General features: G+C 37.3%; 1 protein-coding gene across 2 annotated transcripts in view; it reads right to left on the bottom strand.

Moving 5' to 3' along the window:
• The window catches only part of rhbdf1a (rhomboid 5 homolog 1a (Drosophila)), a 60,196-nt gene extending 43,794 nt beyond the window's left edge, over window positions 1–16,402 (bottom strand). Inside the window, exon 1 of one of the 2 annotated variants that reach the window (XM_030142121.1) lies at window positions 15,983–16,402. The gene's annotated coding sequence lies outside the window, so the exon portion shown is untranslated. The remainder of the gene's footprint in view (window positions 1–15,982) is intronic. The other variant, XM_030142122.1, reaches the window with a different exon arrangement.
• Window positions 16,403–17,669: the final 1,267 nt, after the last annotated feature.

Below are 17,669 nucleotides of genomic sequence, written 5' to 3'. Positions count from 1 at the left end.
CTTCCAAAGGCAATAAAAGGCATTTTGTTAAAATCGAATCCTCATAAAATTATACAGTGACAGGACCAACAAAACACCTCATTTAAATAAATGGCTTTTCCGAAACACAGTCAGAATCGAACAAATATATCGCTCAAGAGGACAATAAATATGAAGGAGGATTTCCATTTTTGCTCTTCTGAAAAGCCATAAAGAAATAGTGGTCACAGCAAAATAAAAGAAATGAAAAAAGTTTTGCAGCTGCAGTTTTTGAGTTGCTCAACAGCTCTGCAATACAACACATCCACAATCACTGCTAGATCTTTCTGAAGGTTCCATAGACTATACTGAAGTGTTAAAAAAGTATACATGAATGCCCTGTTCTCTAAGGATTTTATTTAAGTCATTACATTTCCTCAAAAAGATGCAGCCTCTACACGTTATTTAATGCATACTCTCTAACAACTATTGCCTCATATCATTCCAGCCTCCTCATACAACTTCAGGAAATGTATTCTTGATAGATTTACAGTCCCATAACACAGTACAAATTATTTATTGACTGCATTGATTTTTACCTCTGCGTGCTATGAATATATATAAACATGCATGTGTGTTCATGAGTGTGCATGTGTAGGTGCGAACAGCAATGTGAAGGATGGGGGATATCAATTGAAATGCCAGAAGCTTCTACCCGTCACATATCACTGTCACTGAGCCAGATTTTCTATTTGGGATGGCAGTTCAATATAAATTCAGTACAGGTAGAAGGAATGCATTTGTTTTGCACCGGGGCAACAGCCACTGAGGCCTGTTTACTCCTTGGGGTCTTCTCTGCATTTTGAGGCTGAGGAAAATGTTTTTCTTGCATAAACAACAACTAGGTCATTTCAATAAAGCTTCCACATTTGAACCTCTTTTATCTTCCACACAGGAAAATATACATATTAAAGAGAAGCAGAGGAGGCAGCGGGTGTGAATCTTATAAACAGACTGTATGCAAACATGTATATATAGAGAGAGTCTATGTTAATGCAGAAGTAGTCGACCAAACACTCTCAACTGACTGGGTTGGTCATAGGTTAAACAAACACTCAGACATCTTTGCTTACATGGTTTTCTATCAATTAAGTCCATATGTGAAGCATGAAATCCAATGTTTGGGATAATTTTTAGAGGATAAGGAGCAATTCAACGAAGGTAAAATGCAACCATTCACCTACTGTCAACCTCAGACATGGCAGATTATGTAAAAAATGTAATTAGCCTAATGTCACATAGCACTCAGCATGCCCACTCACTCTAACATTAGATAAAAATACACTATTAGACTTACTCAAATCAAAACCACATTTTCAAGTGTCCGTAATGAGCAGCACACTTTGTACAAACAGATCTAAAATACCTATATTTCTCTTAAATATAACAGAGAGTGAAAAGCGTTACTTATGACATTATTTCTCAGTCCAGTACTCAAACCATTTTCAGTATTCCACAAAAAACTAAATAAACAGCTATGGCCAAATTGCTCTGTCACTGACCAATGGAGCAAAATGAAACCTCTTCTGTAGTATTTATGGAAATGAATTCACATATACACTTGCCCATAAAGTTTTAATGTTATTTTCACGTACATTTCAGGAGGATACATTCCTCTTTTCGTTCCTACTTATACACATCAGTAACCACCGTTGACCAGGTACAATGATTATATACTGAGTCCCACTTTATCAAGAGTAAATTGCATTATCACAATCATTTCATGAGAAGAGGTAAAAATATTTTATTCCAGCTTTATAGGCAATAGTGTATGAGAGGATTTTACTCAATTTCAGTCAATTGGTGACCCACTAAAAATGAGACTGTGACACATTTTGGGTCTAATTTTGAGAAAGGCAGGAATAGAATAACAAAACATGCCATGGTGTGGACCCCTGCATGTGTCACTTCGAAGAAGAAGAAGAAGACGAAAGAGAAGGAGGCAAATCAAAAATGATTATGAGCTCTGTAAAATCTATCCATTGCTGCACTTTACTCAAACATTTACCACATCTACCAGTTGATAATATAATATGGCCCAGTGTTAGAAATGTTGCGTATTATATTATTTCTCTGCCCTGGAACTAAAACTATTTTCAGAATCTCACTGAAAAATATATACAATCGTACCCAAAAGTTTTTGCAGTCCCACAAACTAACTGTGCTTAAATGTGATTTATTTGCTAATAAAAGTCTTTGCTCATTATAAAAATGCTTATTATTGTTCTTCAGAGTACCTAAGAAATGTGTGAGGGAAAAAATCTTTAAAAACCCAAGTAGCAATGCTTGCAAACATAAAATTTTGGCACTGATGAAACGTCTGGCCATGACTATTAATGTTTGAAACGATTTAGGATGAGTAACATCATAAACATGAAATTACATGATTAATCGCTGACACTAGAGATTACTGGTCAAGTGGGAAAATCCACGGTAGGGGGTAGCTCCACACACAGCATGCACAAACTTTGATTATGCACGACTTATGGGGGCTTAAATAAATTTAAAGCAGAGGTAAGTGCTCACTCAGCTGCAGTATGTGGTCTTTTTCCCACTGCTCCATATGGTGGGAACGCCACACAAATCAATCAGACATTCACCAGCTACAACCGACCCACTACTCAAACTCATTTACAAAAAAGTAATACAATTAATTCTAAAAAGATATGTTTCTGACGGAGTGTCATTTTTCAATCCCACAGGAGAAATTTGTGGCTCTCATGGGTTAGTGAGTCACAAATGTGGGTCACAAGGCATTTTGACAGGGGAGATTGTCGAGCAATGACTCAGATAAATGTGAGGTGAAATGTGTGTCTCTGTGTCATAACAAGTGAGATTCACTCACCAAGGCAGCGCCGTTCTCAGCCAAACATGTCAAAGAATAAAAACACCACAGATCAGTGATGTCACCCAGGTAGCACTGACTAACCTTTACTGAGTCACACTCTCAACAATGTATGAAAATCCCAGACAAAGAGATGAAACCTATTATTGTACATACAGTAAACAAACACTATATGGTTTTCAGCTCCTCCCCAGGAAACAAACTCACAAATTTACATTATGACCTGATATAGAATCTATATTTTTACTCACTCTTCCATCATTCAATGTTGAACAAATAACCCACATTTGGCACAAACAGGGATGTAATGTCGTAACGTTGCCGCAATCACCGCTTCCAGAATAACAAAGCTTCTCTGGTAGTTAGCAACACACAACACTGAGCCAAACACTAACACAAACAGGCATGACTGGTTTACTTTTCAGCTGTCACAACAGTCTCTTTGCACAGGAAAAAAAATAATTCCACTTGGGTTATTTTTAAGATTTCAGCACCTTCCACATAAAACACATTCTGTGACTTTGAGTGACTTTGGTGGAGCCAACGGGTATTAACTCTTTCTTGTACAGTTGTGCTCATAAGTTTACACACCCTAGAAGAATGTGTGATTCTTTGGTCATTTTTCAGAGAATATGAATGATAATCGGCTAAAATTTGCTTAGAGGTCTTATTTCTGTCTTTGTGCATAAGAAATCAATATAAGTGAATCCCCAAGGGAACTCTGTGTTGGTAAATGCAAGTTAAGCAAATTTACAGGATTTCAGTTCTGTTGCAACATGTTGATGGTCATAGGAACTATGTTTTCAGGTCAAAAATGTCCAATTTCATCACAATTAATGCTATATTTTCATGTCACAAATGGCCAAGTTATATTTGAACTGAATTTACCTGAAAAACAAATATTCTATTCTTTTAGATTCCCCAATTTTTCTCACAAGATTATATACTACATATCACGTTTTATTTTTACAAGTTGCAATATGGAGTATGGTGCTGATCCATCCTGCTTATGTTACATGAATACATACATTAAGAATGTCACACGTCACTTTTTAAGTCAACAGTTTTCTAATAATAAGCATTTTTATGAAGAAATAACAATTCTATATTGTTATTTACTCTTTAGTATGATGATAAACTATACAATAAATAATTCTGATCCTAGTTTTTGCACAAGGATCATTTGTGGAAACGGTGACATGGCTGCCGAGCATCAGTTTGATGGGATCCGTAACAACCATGTCACATCTGTCCACTGGCACATTTTGTGTTTTTGTGTCAGCTGTTATTGTTTTAGATCCACAATACTAACATTTATGAATAAGAGGAGAATTAGCAATAGTAAGTATATAACTTTATTACTAATAAAGTACTGGTACTGACCAGATCATCATGGGTAATGTCACATCCATCCACCAGCAAAAGTTTTCACATACACGTGCTATTCAAAATCCAATATTTCTGAAAATATAGCTTCCACTGTCAAATAATATCAGTAGTCTGTGCACAAATGTATTAGCATTATTTCAACACAGTTCTATGCATTTCTTACAACTTTTTTTTTGACAAAAATGGCCACTCATTTGACCCCCTAAGTAAATTTTAGCCATAATACAAAAACTTTTCTTTTACTTGTGGCTAGTGGTTGGGTGAAGCCATTTATTAACAAATCAAACAAATGGGGCGGCCGGGGCTCGGAAGGTAGAGCGGGTCGTCCAATATCCGAAAGGTTAGCAGTTCAAATACCACTTTGTCCTACATGTGCTGTTGTGTACTTGGGCAAGGCACTTCAACTTCCTTGCCGCCAGCTGCTACTCACACTGGTGTATGAATGTTCGGCGGTGGTCAAAGGGGCCGTAGGTGTGAATTGGCAGTCATGCTTCCGTCAGTCTAGCTGTGGCTACATATGTAGTTGACCACCACCACTGTGTGAATGTGTGAGTGAAGGAATAATGGATCCACTGTACGTGCTTTGTGTATGCGTTCATAGAAAAGCGCTATATAAATCTAATCCATCATTATAATTATTATTATTAAATGTGTTTAATAATCATACTGACAACAGAAACTATCCAAATGGCCCTGATCAAAAGTTTCCATACCCTAGTTCTTAATAGTACAATTAGGTTCATACTGTCTACTAGAACTTGTACAAATTTCCTTTTCTTTTTTGTCAGACAGATGGAAAAAGAGTTAATTCTTTTACCTAATTCTTTTCTCACTAAGACCAAGAAAGTGGACCATATCAGTCCAGTTCTGAGGTCTCTACACTGGCTTCCTATCTCTCAGAGAATAGACTTTATAATTCTCTTGCTAGCATATAAAGCACTGAATGGTTTAGGCCCAAAATACATCAGAGACCTTCTAGTCCAGTATGAACCATCCAGACCACTCAGGTCATCTGGTGCAGGTCTGCTCTGTGTTCCCAAAGTCAGAACTAAACATGGAGAATCAGCGTTCAGTTTCTATGCTCTGTATATCTGGAACAAACTACCAGAAAATATCGGGTCTGCTGAGAGTCAGAGTTCTTTTAAGTCCAGGTTAAAGACTCACCTGTTCACTGCTGGCTTTGACTAAAAGGCTTTTGACTTTTTAAACTCTGCACTGCAACTCTTATTTTATTATGTGTGTGTTTTTATATTTTTTGGATTTTATGTGTAGTTTTCTTACTTGCTGTTTTTAATCACCTTTTACATGTTTCTTTTATAATGTTTTAAATGTGTTTCTTTTTCCCTGTCGTTGTATTTCAATGTCCTGTGTGAAGCACCTTGAATTGCCTTGTTGCTGAAATGTGCTATACAAATAAACGTGCCTTACCTTGCCTGAAAGGTAATCTGTCCATCTGTCTGACAAAAAAGAAAAGGAAATTTGCACCTAGTTCTTAATCCTCTGTATTGGCCTCTTTAACATCAATGACAGCTTAAAGTCTTTTGTGGTAGCTGTGGATGAGGCTCTTTATTTTCTCACATAGTAAAGCTGCCCATTCTTCTTGGCAAAACACCTTCAGTTCCTTTAAGATTTTGGGTTTTCTTGCATGAACTGCATGTTTCAGACCTCCTCAAAGTGCTTCAGTGATATTGAGGTCAGGAGACTGAGATGGCCACTCCTTCACCTTCATTTTTTTCTGCTGTAGCCAATGACAGGTAGTCTTAGCCTTGTGTTTTGGGTCATTATCATGTTGGAACATCCAAGACCATCCCATGCATATTCTGTCAGGGTATGTAAACTTATGAGCACAACTGTATTTTCATTTTGACATCATGCACATAATTGAGGGAGGGAATCTCAGAAGTTGTATTCAATGTTAATGCGTCTTCGATTCCAGGTTCACTAGACAACAGATAGAGCCTACACCTAGCATCTGCACTGCACAGAGCGAACATTAATTCACATATAATGGGATTTCACTCAAATAATCGATGTCAATGTGGTAAAGATTGTCGACATCTTTTTTAAGGGAGGACTCATTTTTATTTTAGGATGCAGGAAGGGGTGGCAGGAGACTCCTACTTTACTCAATACAGATGCACAACTAATATGTATTTATTTATTTATCTTACTGTCTTATTATTTTTTTCATTTATTAATCCCTATTTGGTGGCTGCTCCCAATCACTCATCAATCACTAAGAGACATCAATTAAAAATACAATAAAACCCAAAATTTTGTTTGACCATATTGTTTGGTTCTTTGTTATCTGAGGATTCTATGTGCTCGAAATAAAAGTAAACTAACTAACTAAATAATAATAATAATAACAATAATAATAATAATAATAATAATAATAATACATCACACTTATATAGCACTTCTGTGGACACTCAAAGATGCTTCACAAACAAAACAAAAAGAACAGAGACAAAAAAAAGAGGCTCAAGAAAATGCAAGTTTGAACAGGTGAGTTTTGAGTAGTGAAAGTACATTTTAAAAAAATAAATAAATAAAACCCTTAAATTAAAGTGCTCTTGGTGAAAACTAACCCCATTATGGCACTGTTTCTGCCCCAGATGTTAAGTCTGAAGTGTTTTAAAAAATAAAATCATATACTTATTCATCCACACCTTTCAGTTTGTTAATGACGATGCAACTAATCAGCTTAAACTGGCTTGACTATTCGATTATATAAAAAATTAAAATGTCCCGCCCTAATGGGGACTCAATTAAAATGAGACCATGACACAGTTTGGAAAGGGCAGGAATGGAATGACAACACATGGTGTGAAGCAGTGCATTTATATCTTTATCTCCAACATCTAAGGAAGTGACATCTTACTCAAAGACGCTGGGATAAGAGAGATATAAAAGTGAGGATGAAGGGGGAGGAAGAAGGAAGAATGAAATCGTCCAGCTGGGCCCAAAAGATCTGTGGAAAACTCCCGACAAAGGCACAGGAAAAGTGGGAAGGCTGGGGCAGGTCCTTTGGGACGGTCCCAGGCCCAGGGAGGGGGAGGCCTGCTCACTTCTGATTTAACTGAAGAAAACAACCAGGCTCTTTGTCTATGGAAATAAAGTCAGTTTTTCCCTCAGGTTACAGACAGAGCACACTTGTATGGGCACTTCTTTTTCTCTGCTCTGGGTTTAACAACCTACGCTAATAAGGATGCGCTAAAAAGTGACAAATGATCAAGAAATGTTACATCAGAAAGAAGACAGAATGTCTATATGTTGCAGGATAACAGAAGTGAAACTGAAAATGACAACAAATACTTTCTGTGTCAGGATAGCGGTACACACCCTGACAGCCTGAGGAAATTCATTACTTTTGATTTGTGTGACTTCTTGTTGACGGTAATTTTGTTTGTGCTAATTCTGCCGTGTTTTGCATCACCATATTTTATGCTTCTTGCACGACGTCTTCATTGTAACTGGGCGTGATCAACTGGGCACCATAAATGAAAGGCTTTACATCATTTTCCCTGGCACGAGGTATTACAAGTCTTGTCAGCTGGCAAATGGAAGGGAAAGTTGGCACGAGTGTGAAGAGAAGCAGAGGGAGTTGCAAAGAAAAAGTTGCAAAGTTACAGGATCAGGTACTTTCTCAAATATACTGGTGGTTTGATGGGTCCGGTTCAAGTAAAACGAAAGAGACTCCAAACTGACTGAGACCCACCTCTTCTGAAAAGCCCAAGTCGCAGAGGAGTCCAAAACACACCCTCATTTCTGGGAAAGGCTGCTGGAGTGAGTGTGGCGCATGGTATGTGATGTTGGTGGGACTGTTGAAACTGTCCAGATATAACTTTGTGTGCACGGTTCAGTTCAGGGAACAGTCAAATGGAGTTAAGCCGTACAATGAGGATTCACAGCCTCTGGGTATGACGGGGGACTGTGCCAAAGATCAGAGGGGGAGGGGGGAAGAGGAGGGAGAGGGGGAGGGGGGGAGGGGGGGGCATCCTATTTAAAACTGCACTCTCATCTCCGCTGTAACAGTGTTGGGATACTGTATCAGTCTGGGTTAGTCCCATAGTCTGACAATGAGCTCAGAAAAAGGTAAACAGAATCTACACACAGATATTATGTGCTGTGTAGATTATGTAAAATTCTCTTTTATGGATTAGAAAAGAAAAAGAAATATAAACATTTGTGGATGTCATCGTCTCAGTAAATACACATTCCAATAACTGATAGCTAAATAATGACTGACTATTTGCAGCCCTTAATAATTCATTCATTGCTGCAAACAGAGGCGTTTTCATTACTGATCTGATGATTACTTTAATGATGAACTGATTAATCTTTTAGGCTGGTTTGTAGCAATAAGAATTCATTTAATAAACCCAATTAAATGATGGCTTAACTTTAAAATGCAACACTGGCTTCAAGTTTAAAAGATTAATTTCAAAGATTTAAACCTCTGGGTGATACAGAAAAAACAAATCTCAGTTTTTTTCAATGTTATGGATGATTTATGAATTTAATTGTTTTCTGGCTATAAAAGCAAAGCGATGTTTTCCTATCACGCAGCTGGACTAATCTCCAAAAAGTTCTTAAACTAAAAACACTCACATCCATTAACAACTTTAAGCATAAAAAGGAATGTCATTGTTTTTCTTGAGAGGCCATTGTGCTTTTACAGCAGTTACTCTGTTTTATAGGTCATTTGTGTGTCTTATATGTGTTGATTTTCTATGGCTGCTACCTTGACCAGGTCTCCCATGCAAAAGATTCTGAGCTCAGTGGGACTTCCAGGTTAAATAAAGTTAATAATATGAACTAAACAAACAGAATACATGTTGAATTTTTGTTGAGCAGTAGAGGTCTCAAGGGGAATAATCTTAATTTTGCAATTATCAGACGGCAAAACCTGAATTAATTGAATTAAATTAATTGATACAATGCCCAGCCTTACTCTAACTGTGACTTTATTTAATTCTGTTGCATCAAAATGTGTAATTCCAACTTAAAACATGACCCAGTATTCATTGCATTGCAGGATTAAGTGCCACAAAAAGCTAAATTTTTATCTTGTGTTATTTGCTAATACATCAACCAGTCCAGATTTACTAAATGGACATTACTTTTAATTTTCCAACAAAGCTGTTTCAATGTAAATCAGGATTTACTTCTTTAAAACCTGGATTTCTAAGGTCTGTTGAATCAATTGTTTCTCTAGTTTTGCCTATTTTACTTAAATATCCCAAAATTCAGACAACAATCTGTAACATGACAAGGACATTTTTTTTACACATTTTAAAAGCTGCAACCCATGAAAATTTGATTGTTTTGCTCGAAAACTAACTACAAACACAAAAGGTTTTGCTTTTGCTTTACTTATCAGTTATTAAATAATCTTAGCAGCTCAGATGTGTGATCACAAATAAATTACTTTTGTGTTTCTGGTCATTTGCATAAAATAAAAAGCCTCCCTGTACTGAATTTTCCCATGTTGTGTTGTTGGTCAAGTTGCAAACTGTAATTCAAGCTTGTGTGCGCTTTGAAATAAAACCTCTCTCAGGTAGTTTTACTAGTTTTAGGTATGACTGTACAAGGGAAACTGACGTATATGTTTCTGTCTCGAGGCAGCGCTAAATAAAGTTATTTATCGGATTATCTTCAGACACGCCTTTCTCTCACACTGAGGGTTACTCAGGGAGGAAGATCAAAGTTCAAGGAGTCTTTGCTGCTTCTTTACACACATTAACCTTCTGGGAAAAATACACAACATTCCCACAGCCCTGAAAATGAGCTTTGCCCCGAGGTTAACCAGCCTCAGACACCATGTAAGCGAGAACATAAGCTACCGGACCAAACAACAACCTGTAACTACCAACCCTAAATTAAGCAAATAGCTGTGAAAGCACTGCATAGTAACCTGTATTTTAGAAACACCGACGACTTTTGAGCGCATCAAAGGTTTCTGGTGATTCCTATGAATGCCGGTTCATGCGTGGCTGTCTGGCTTATGACAGATGAGGTGCTGACTGAGAGAAGGGCAGGGTGGTATGTTGGCAGACCGAGGCCTTGGAGGCTCAGAGGTACAACTGAAATAGCCCTGCTGTTGCATTACACCATTACATCACGACTGACTTCACCATCATGGCTGCCACCGCCAAGATGTCATGGGACGTGAACAATTGGTAGCAACGGCTGTGAGTCACACCGGCAAGCCATCAAGACAGGAGGCAGGGAACATATCAAGCAATATCCAGGCAGACAAACAGGCAGCCATAGGATGAGAACATGTAGCAACGAATCGCGCAAACACACAAAAAACCTGACGCAGTAACTGTTTAATGTTTGTTTTGCTTCGTATTTGTTTGCATGCCTTATTGCGTATGCACGGCAGAAAACAGACACAACACTTTGGTATTTGTTGTTCCACAAATACCACAGTATTTGACATCGAACGGAGGGGGGAAAAAAAAAAATCACTGTTCCTGACTGCGACAGCTTAGTCAAAACCACATCCACATCTAAGTCAAGAGACGTACGAGCAGTACCAGAGCGGAGGAATAGATCAAACGCCGCCTGTGGGCTCCTTCACCATCAATCCCTTGTAAAAGCCATACCTGACATGCTTTCAGACAAGCGTCGGTTTGAGTTCAGTGGTGAGAAACAGTAACCAATATATTAGGCGAGATACTATGTGCCTTACAAGTGGCAGAACAAGTTGGTTTACATGTTTGACCTCTGCAGATACTGCTGCTGCCATGCCCCACATTCACACATCAAGCCAGGAAATGGGCTGAACTGTAGCACAGTTTTCACAAAGCGCGAACTACTACCAATACTAATACTAATACTGTGTTTTTATTAACAGTTTACATTCTGCTTGTCACGCCATTAGGATTTTAATATGTTGTGTCTGCTGTCTCTGTACTAACTTTGCATGCTGTTTCGTTGTTTCACCGGCCAATTTAACATCTTTCCGAGACAACTGAAAATTAAACTTTTGCACATTTACAGCCCCGTCCAACAAATAAACAAATGCCGACTGTGATTGCCAATAAAAAATAGGCCAAGTAACTCAAAAATACACAGTAATAACCTTTAACCAACACCATATATTCAAGTGTCAAAATCATTGCATATTTAGTGAACATCCCAATGTTTAAACAGAAAATGAAATGTTTTAAGCTGAATTTGGGGAAAAAAATATATAAAATGCAGGAAATAATAACAATAATAATAATAATAATAATACATCACACTTATATAGCGCTTTTTTGGATATTCAAAGACGCTTCACAAACAAGCAAAACAATAGGACCACGTACATTTTTCTTAAACTAAGAATCATACGAGTTCAAGGAAGACTGACGAGTGTTTTAAGGATATGAAATATACAACGATGTAGTTTTATAGTAAGGATTTTTGATAAATTAGGTGTATGTGAAAGATTCAACTGGAATGCCGTCAGATTTATAAGAATAAACTTGATGAAAAATCTTAATGTATAATGCAATAACATGGATAGGAGCTATATTGTACGTCCATGGATTATAACAGAAAAGCAGCAATTTTAAGTTACTACAGTATGTCTCATGTGGCTTTATATCATTATAATATATATATATATATTTGACCTGATAAACATTATGAAATCTCTCAATCAAAACAATATTTGAAGACCTATTAGGGGCACACTAATGCTGATGAAAATCCAAGAACAAATCATGTTTGCAGATGAGATAATGTATAAGTTATTTTCATTTATTTGGTGACTTAAATTCACATTATTATATTTAAGAAGCATCAGTGAAGGGAGGATGATAATATTGAAGGGCGACCAAATGAAACAAGCTGCTAATTTGTAAAAAAATAAAAAAATAAATAAATAAATGACATATTTCTCTGTATTTGATATAACATACGTACACAAATCAAAACCATAAATAACACATTGTAGGTCTTGTCGATTTTACATATTTTAAGGCGGAAATGTTACATATTATAGCTTTAAAGTGAACACATTTTAAAGCACCCTGGGGTTATTTAGAGAAGTATGTGATCTGCACACATGGAAATGCTCAGCCCAGTGACGCTCGTTTCATCTGGAGTCAAAAGAACGAAAGAAAATGACCTACAATCACAGAGAGGATCGCCACATTTGGGGAGATTTTAGATTTGAAATGAAGTCTCTTCCAGGAAATGTACAGCAGCTTTGAATTTCTATGAAACATTGTCATGTCATCAACAGCATCGAGTCTATAGAGAAGAAAACCAGATCTTGGCTAATTACAACATCCTGCTTGTAGATAGAGTACAGGACATCATCTTGAAGTGATTAGGCCACATATGGAGCCACTGCATCAAGTACTTGCTTTGTAAAAAAAAAAAAAAAAAAAAACAGATTGAAAACATGGCATTGAGTGAAGTTTGATAATATACACACACTGAGTCCTGTTGTTTTGAAGGCAACACCATGAAGCATTTGTACAGGTCTGAGTGTTTGGCCAGACTGACAGATAGACGGACAGATACCGCGCCATGAGTCATGCAGGCATGACTACAGCGTAGCCCCCTCAGCAGCCCCCTTGAAAAACTCACATACCAGACAGTCAACACAGGCCGGCCTGGATGGTCCACCTGCCTCGGCGGACCCTCTCTTACTCCAAATATCATGCGTCTACATTCACACACATAAACACTGAAGCGCACGCACACATCGGGAATATTCTCTCTGGGGTCCCGTTGGAACAGATACAGAGGATGAGCATGACTGCCACTATCGCACAGCGGGGCCCTGCTTTATCGGTGCGATTACATCACCTCAAGCCATGATACCCTCCATGTGATAGGGTTTCAGGAACACTGGGCACACAAACCAGGCCATGTGCTCCTATGTCCTGTCTGCCAAAATAACTCAGCAGTTTCTAATACAGTAAGTCTACGATTTCACTTCAGTCTGCCCAGGTATTGTAGGACATTGGAGCGTGTAACCCAGTGTTTTTCAACCTTGGGGTCGGGACCCAATGTGGGGTCGCCCAAAATTTCTCGTAATTGTAAATACAAGCTGGACTGACTGTACATATCCTGACTAGGGGTGTTAGAAAATATCGGTTCTGCAATATATTGCGATATTTCATTTCACAATACTGTATCGATATGAAAAAGTACTGTATCGATATTTTCAGGTATTTATTCAAATGCAGATATGACGGAAGTTCATTTTTGCTTTTTGGTTTTCTTTATTGTTTATATCTTATTTATTATTATTTAACACTGATTTATTAAATAATGGTTATTTGAAGCATCCTAAAATCACTTTTTACTGTCTGAGAGGCAGATGTTAGTTCCTTTGTTGGGACAAAAATAATGTTCTGATGTTAGTTATGAACTAATAGAATATGAACATTTGAACAGGATCTTAAACTGTAATGTCTGTAAAATATAATTTCAATTTGAACACAGGAACATTTTGGGATATAGCATTAGATCCTGCTGTGATAAAAAAAAAAAAAAGTGGTTAGTATTTGTGCATAATGCTGGTGTAATTCAATTCTTCCAGGAAATAATCATTTTTAAAAAACAAACAAACAAAAAAATTGCCTTTTTAACAGTATAATGATATATCGTGATATATCATATTGTGATCCTAGTATTGTAATTTGTATCGTATCGCCAGATTCTTGCCAATACACAGCCCTAATCCTGACCAAGGAAAACAAAATTCTCACTTTGTGCAGTAATCTCAACCTTGCTTTTCTGCCTCTGCCCATAATAATATACACTGTATAGCCTAAATTTTGTCTAAAATGAACATTTATTTGCAACATAGTATAGTAAACTATTATCAAAAACAATTTAATTTTAGCAAAAAAAAATGTTTCCGTTTTGAATGTCTGGGGTCGCCTCAAGTTTGTGATGTTAAAATGAGGTCACGAGCCAAAAAAGGTTGGGAACCACTGGTGTAACCTTTCTGATGTCAACAAGACTGGTTTTTAGCTTACCGGCCGACAAGCCATAAGCTATTGTTGTCATGTGGCGTCTGGCATCGTTGTCATCCATCTTCGTTGTCATCTGTCGTCCGTTACAAAACTTTCAGTCATCTTCTTCTCCGAAACTACAATTCCGACTGACTTCAAACTTGGTATACAGCGTCTTTATGATGATATCAACAAAAGTTAGTGAAATTATTTGTATCCGGATCTGATTCTGGATTTGGTGCGACTTTGAATAATTTCCCCATTATAAGAAATAGGAAGTGGATCGATGCAATAACTCAGTAAATATAAATGATATCCAGTGTAAATTTCTACAGTCCAGCCCTGATGGGGAGATGATCAAAACATAATGGCCACATGCTGATCAGGATCTTCTTCTGGATCCGGGAACTTACGCAAAATTTAACATGTGCTCTTATGGGGAAAAAAATTTCAATCGTCTTCTTCGAAACTACAGTTCTGATTGACTTCAAACTCGGTATACAGCTTCTGTATGATGATGTCAACACAAGGTATTGAAATTATTTTGATCTGGATCTGATTCTGGATTTGGTGCGACTTTGAAAAATTTCCCCATTATAAGAGATAGGAAGTGGATCGATACAATAAATCAGTAAGTATCAATGATATCAAGTTGGAATTTGAATTTTTTACAGATCTGATTGGAATATGACCAAAACATGGGCTATTTCTGTAATAGAATAAATACACAGAACTGGCTGATAATAAATGGCATCTGGATGCATTTCCCAAACCTTTTAATTTGGCCGGTAAGCTACAGGGCCATTGGTCCTATTTTTGTTCCTATAAGCATGTCGCCTTCAACGATTCTTCAACCTCTGATGAGTCAAATGTGGCCCCCCTACATGCACATGATGCCACCTTGAGTCACCAAGTCCTGGTGCCTCATGAAAGCCACAATTCAGGTGAAAACAAAGATCTAAAGAAGTAAAAGGGGGGTCGCCGCTCGCCGCACTTTACAACCACGTTTTCTTCATAAATTATGTAACGTTCGTGCAGCCCATGTATGTTACAGTCAAACAAGTGTGTCAGGCTGCTGTTTGTTGTTTCATACAAACACGGGTGATGATAGCGATGCTGATAATACCCAAGAGAACAGGAGGAAGGAAGATGAAGAAGGGGGGGGGGAGGGGGGAGTGGGAGGATGAAGACGAGTGAAGTCATGGCGTGACTTTACATGTGATGTGTTGCATGAGTACTCAACGGAATAGTCATTTAAGGACTGACTTCCCAGGAAAATCACATTTGCTGAGGCTTTTTTTTTTTTTTTTTTTATCTGTTAAAAACCTTTTCCTCATGTGGCTCAAATCTCACCTGAATTTACTCAAGTTTAAAAGAAAGTCATGTATCTTTAAGGCTCATTTCACACCTCATTACTTCCACTTTCACATCTTAAATGTCTAATATGGTATCTCACACTTTTAAAGGGAGATAGGGCCTATTACACTACATGAATACTTGTAATAGATTACTTTATAAGTCAAATAAATACAAGCAGTGCAGATATGTATATGTATGTGGCTGTTGTTTAAGGTGAAGATGCTCTGCTTAGATTGTACAGTCTGCATTTGAAGGATACCCAGGTCGACCAATTGATCACTAATTCAATCGATTACTCGTACATAGGATTATTTATGTATTCCTCGATCACGACATGCGTGCGCTTCCTGCTGCCTTCCGTTCCGACAGTCACGAAAATAATGACACAACTTACCCTTCTGACAACCAGCTTAGATGATCTCCAGCAGTATGTGTGTGTGAGTAGAAGGGGGGTGTGGGGGGGTGGTGGTGGAGGGGGGTGGGAATAAAAAATCCGGCTTCACAGATGTCCCTCAGGTAGCCCACCAGTGATTTGTCACATCATTCTGACAGCTGTGGGAATAAACGCGTCTTTTTTTTCCACCCCCCCAGCAGATGTTTGGATCACCGGTGTCCTGCTGTTCAAAGCCGGTGCCGGATCACAGCAGTCCGGGATGATGGCTCTGAAAGGTCCGTTCCGTCCGCGCGTCTGCTTTCCCACCTTACGGACAGAGCATTCCCACACTGCTCCATGGATCGACCCGGGCTAAGTTTTCTTCTGCCGGTTGTAGCCTAATTCAGTTCGGCGGAGAGTCAGCCCCGCCCTGGACTGGAGACGGTCTGTGGAGAAGGCGAGCCCATCCGGAGCCCCGACCAATGGGCGTACGCAGGGAGGCGCTGCTTCTCCCGGTTCACGGCGGTGACTAAGCGATATCCTCCAAGTGGGGTCCGGGGGTGGTGGTGGAAGCAGGATTTAACCCCTTCCACATCCACGCAAACACGCAACAACAATGCAATGACACACTTGAACTTTAATCCTCATTATTATTATTATTATTATTATTATTATTATTATTATTATTATTATTATTATTATTATTATTATTTAGTTTTATTTAGTTTATTTTATCCCGGACTGCAGCTTATCATTATTATGATTAGGATTATGATTGTTACCATAATAATAATAATAATAATAATAATAATAATAATAATAATAATAATAATTATTATTATTATTATTATTATTATTATTATGTATTTATTTATTTATTTAGCTTTATTTATTTAATTTTATTCTGGACTGCTTCTTCTTCTTCTTCTTCTTCTTCTTTTATTGATATTTTGACAGACAGTACAACATAAGCCATCATCACAAAATAGAAGACATAAACATCATTCTTCTTCTTCTTCTTCTTCTTCTTCTTCTTATTATTATTATTATTATTATTATTATTATTATTATTATTATTATTATTATTATTATTATTATTATTTATTAATTTAGCTTTATTTATTTAATTTTATTCTGGACTGCTTATTATTTATTTTATTTTTATTTTTATTTTTATTTTTTTATTACCCTGGGCAAGGGGTATTGTTTCTGGTTTGGTTTGAATATTTGTTTGTTTGTTTGTTTGTTTGTTTGTTTGTTTGTTTGTTTGTTTGTTTGTCTGTTTATTTGTTAACACTCTAGCAACAAAACTAGTGGTTGAATTCATCCCAAATTGGGTTTATAGATTGCCAGTGACCCAGAATAGATCTCATTATATTTTGAAAACAGTAGGTCAAAGTTAAAATTTTTTTTAGGAATTTTTAAAATCATTTTTCCCCCATTTACTTGTAACGGGTGAAATTTCAAATGTCTGTAGCAGCAAAACTATTGGTTGAGTTCATACCAAATTGGGTTTATAGATTGCCACTGACACAGAATACATGTAATTACATTTTGGGAAAAGTAGGTCAAAGTTTACATTTTTTATGTATTTTTAAAATGTTTTTTTCTTCTCCCATTTACTTATAATGGGCATAATTTCAAACGTCTATGAAAACATAAATTTTATTTTAGTTTACTTCAAACTTGTCACGTGTATAGAGGCAAT

Source organism: Sphaeramia orbicularis, chromosome 8 (assembly GCF_902148855.1).
Source record: "Sphaeramia orbicularis chromosome 8, fSphaOr1.1, whole genome shotgun sequence".
Taxonomy (NCBI): Eukaryota; Metazoa; Chordata; class Actinopteri; order Kurtiformes; family Apogonidae; genus Sphaeramia; species Sphaeramia orbicularis.
Note: the sequence above shows the minus strand (reverse complement) of the source record. Positions and strands in the feature narration are given on the sequence as shown.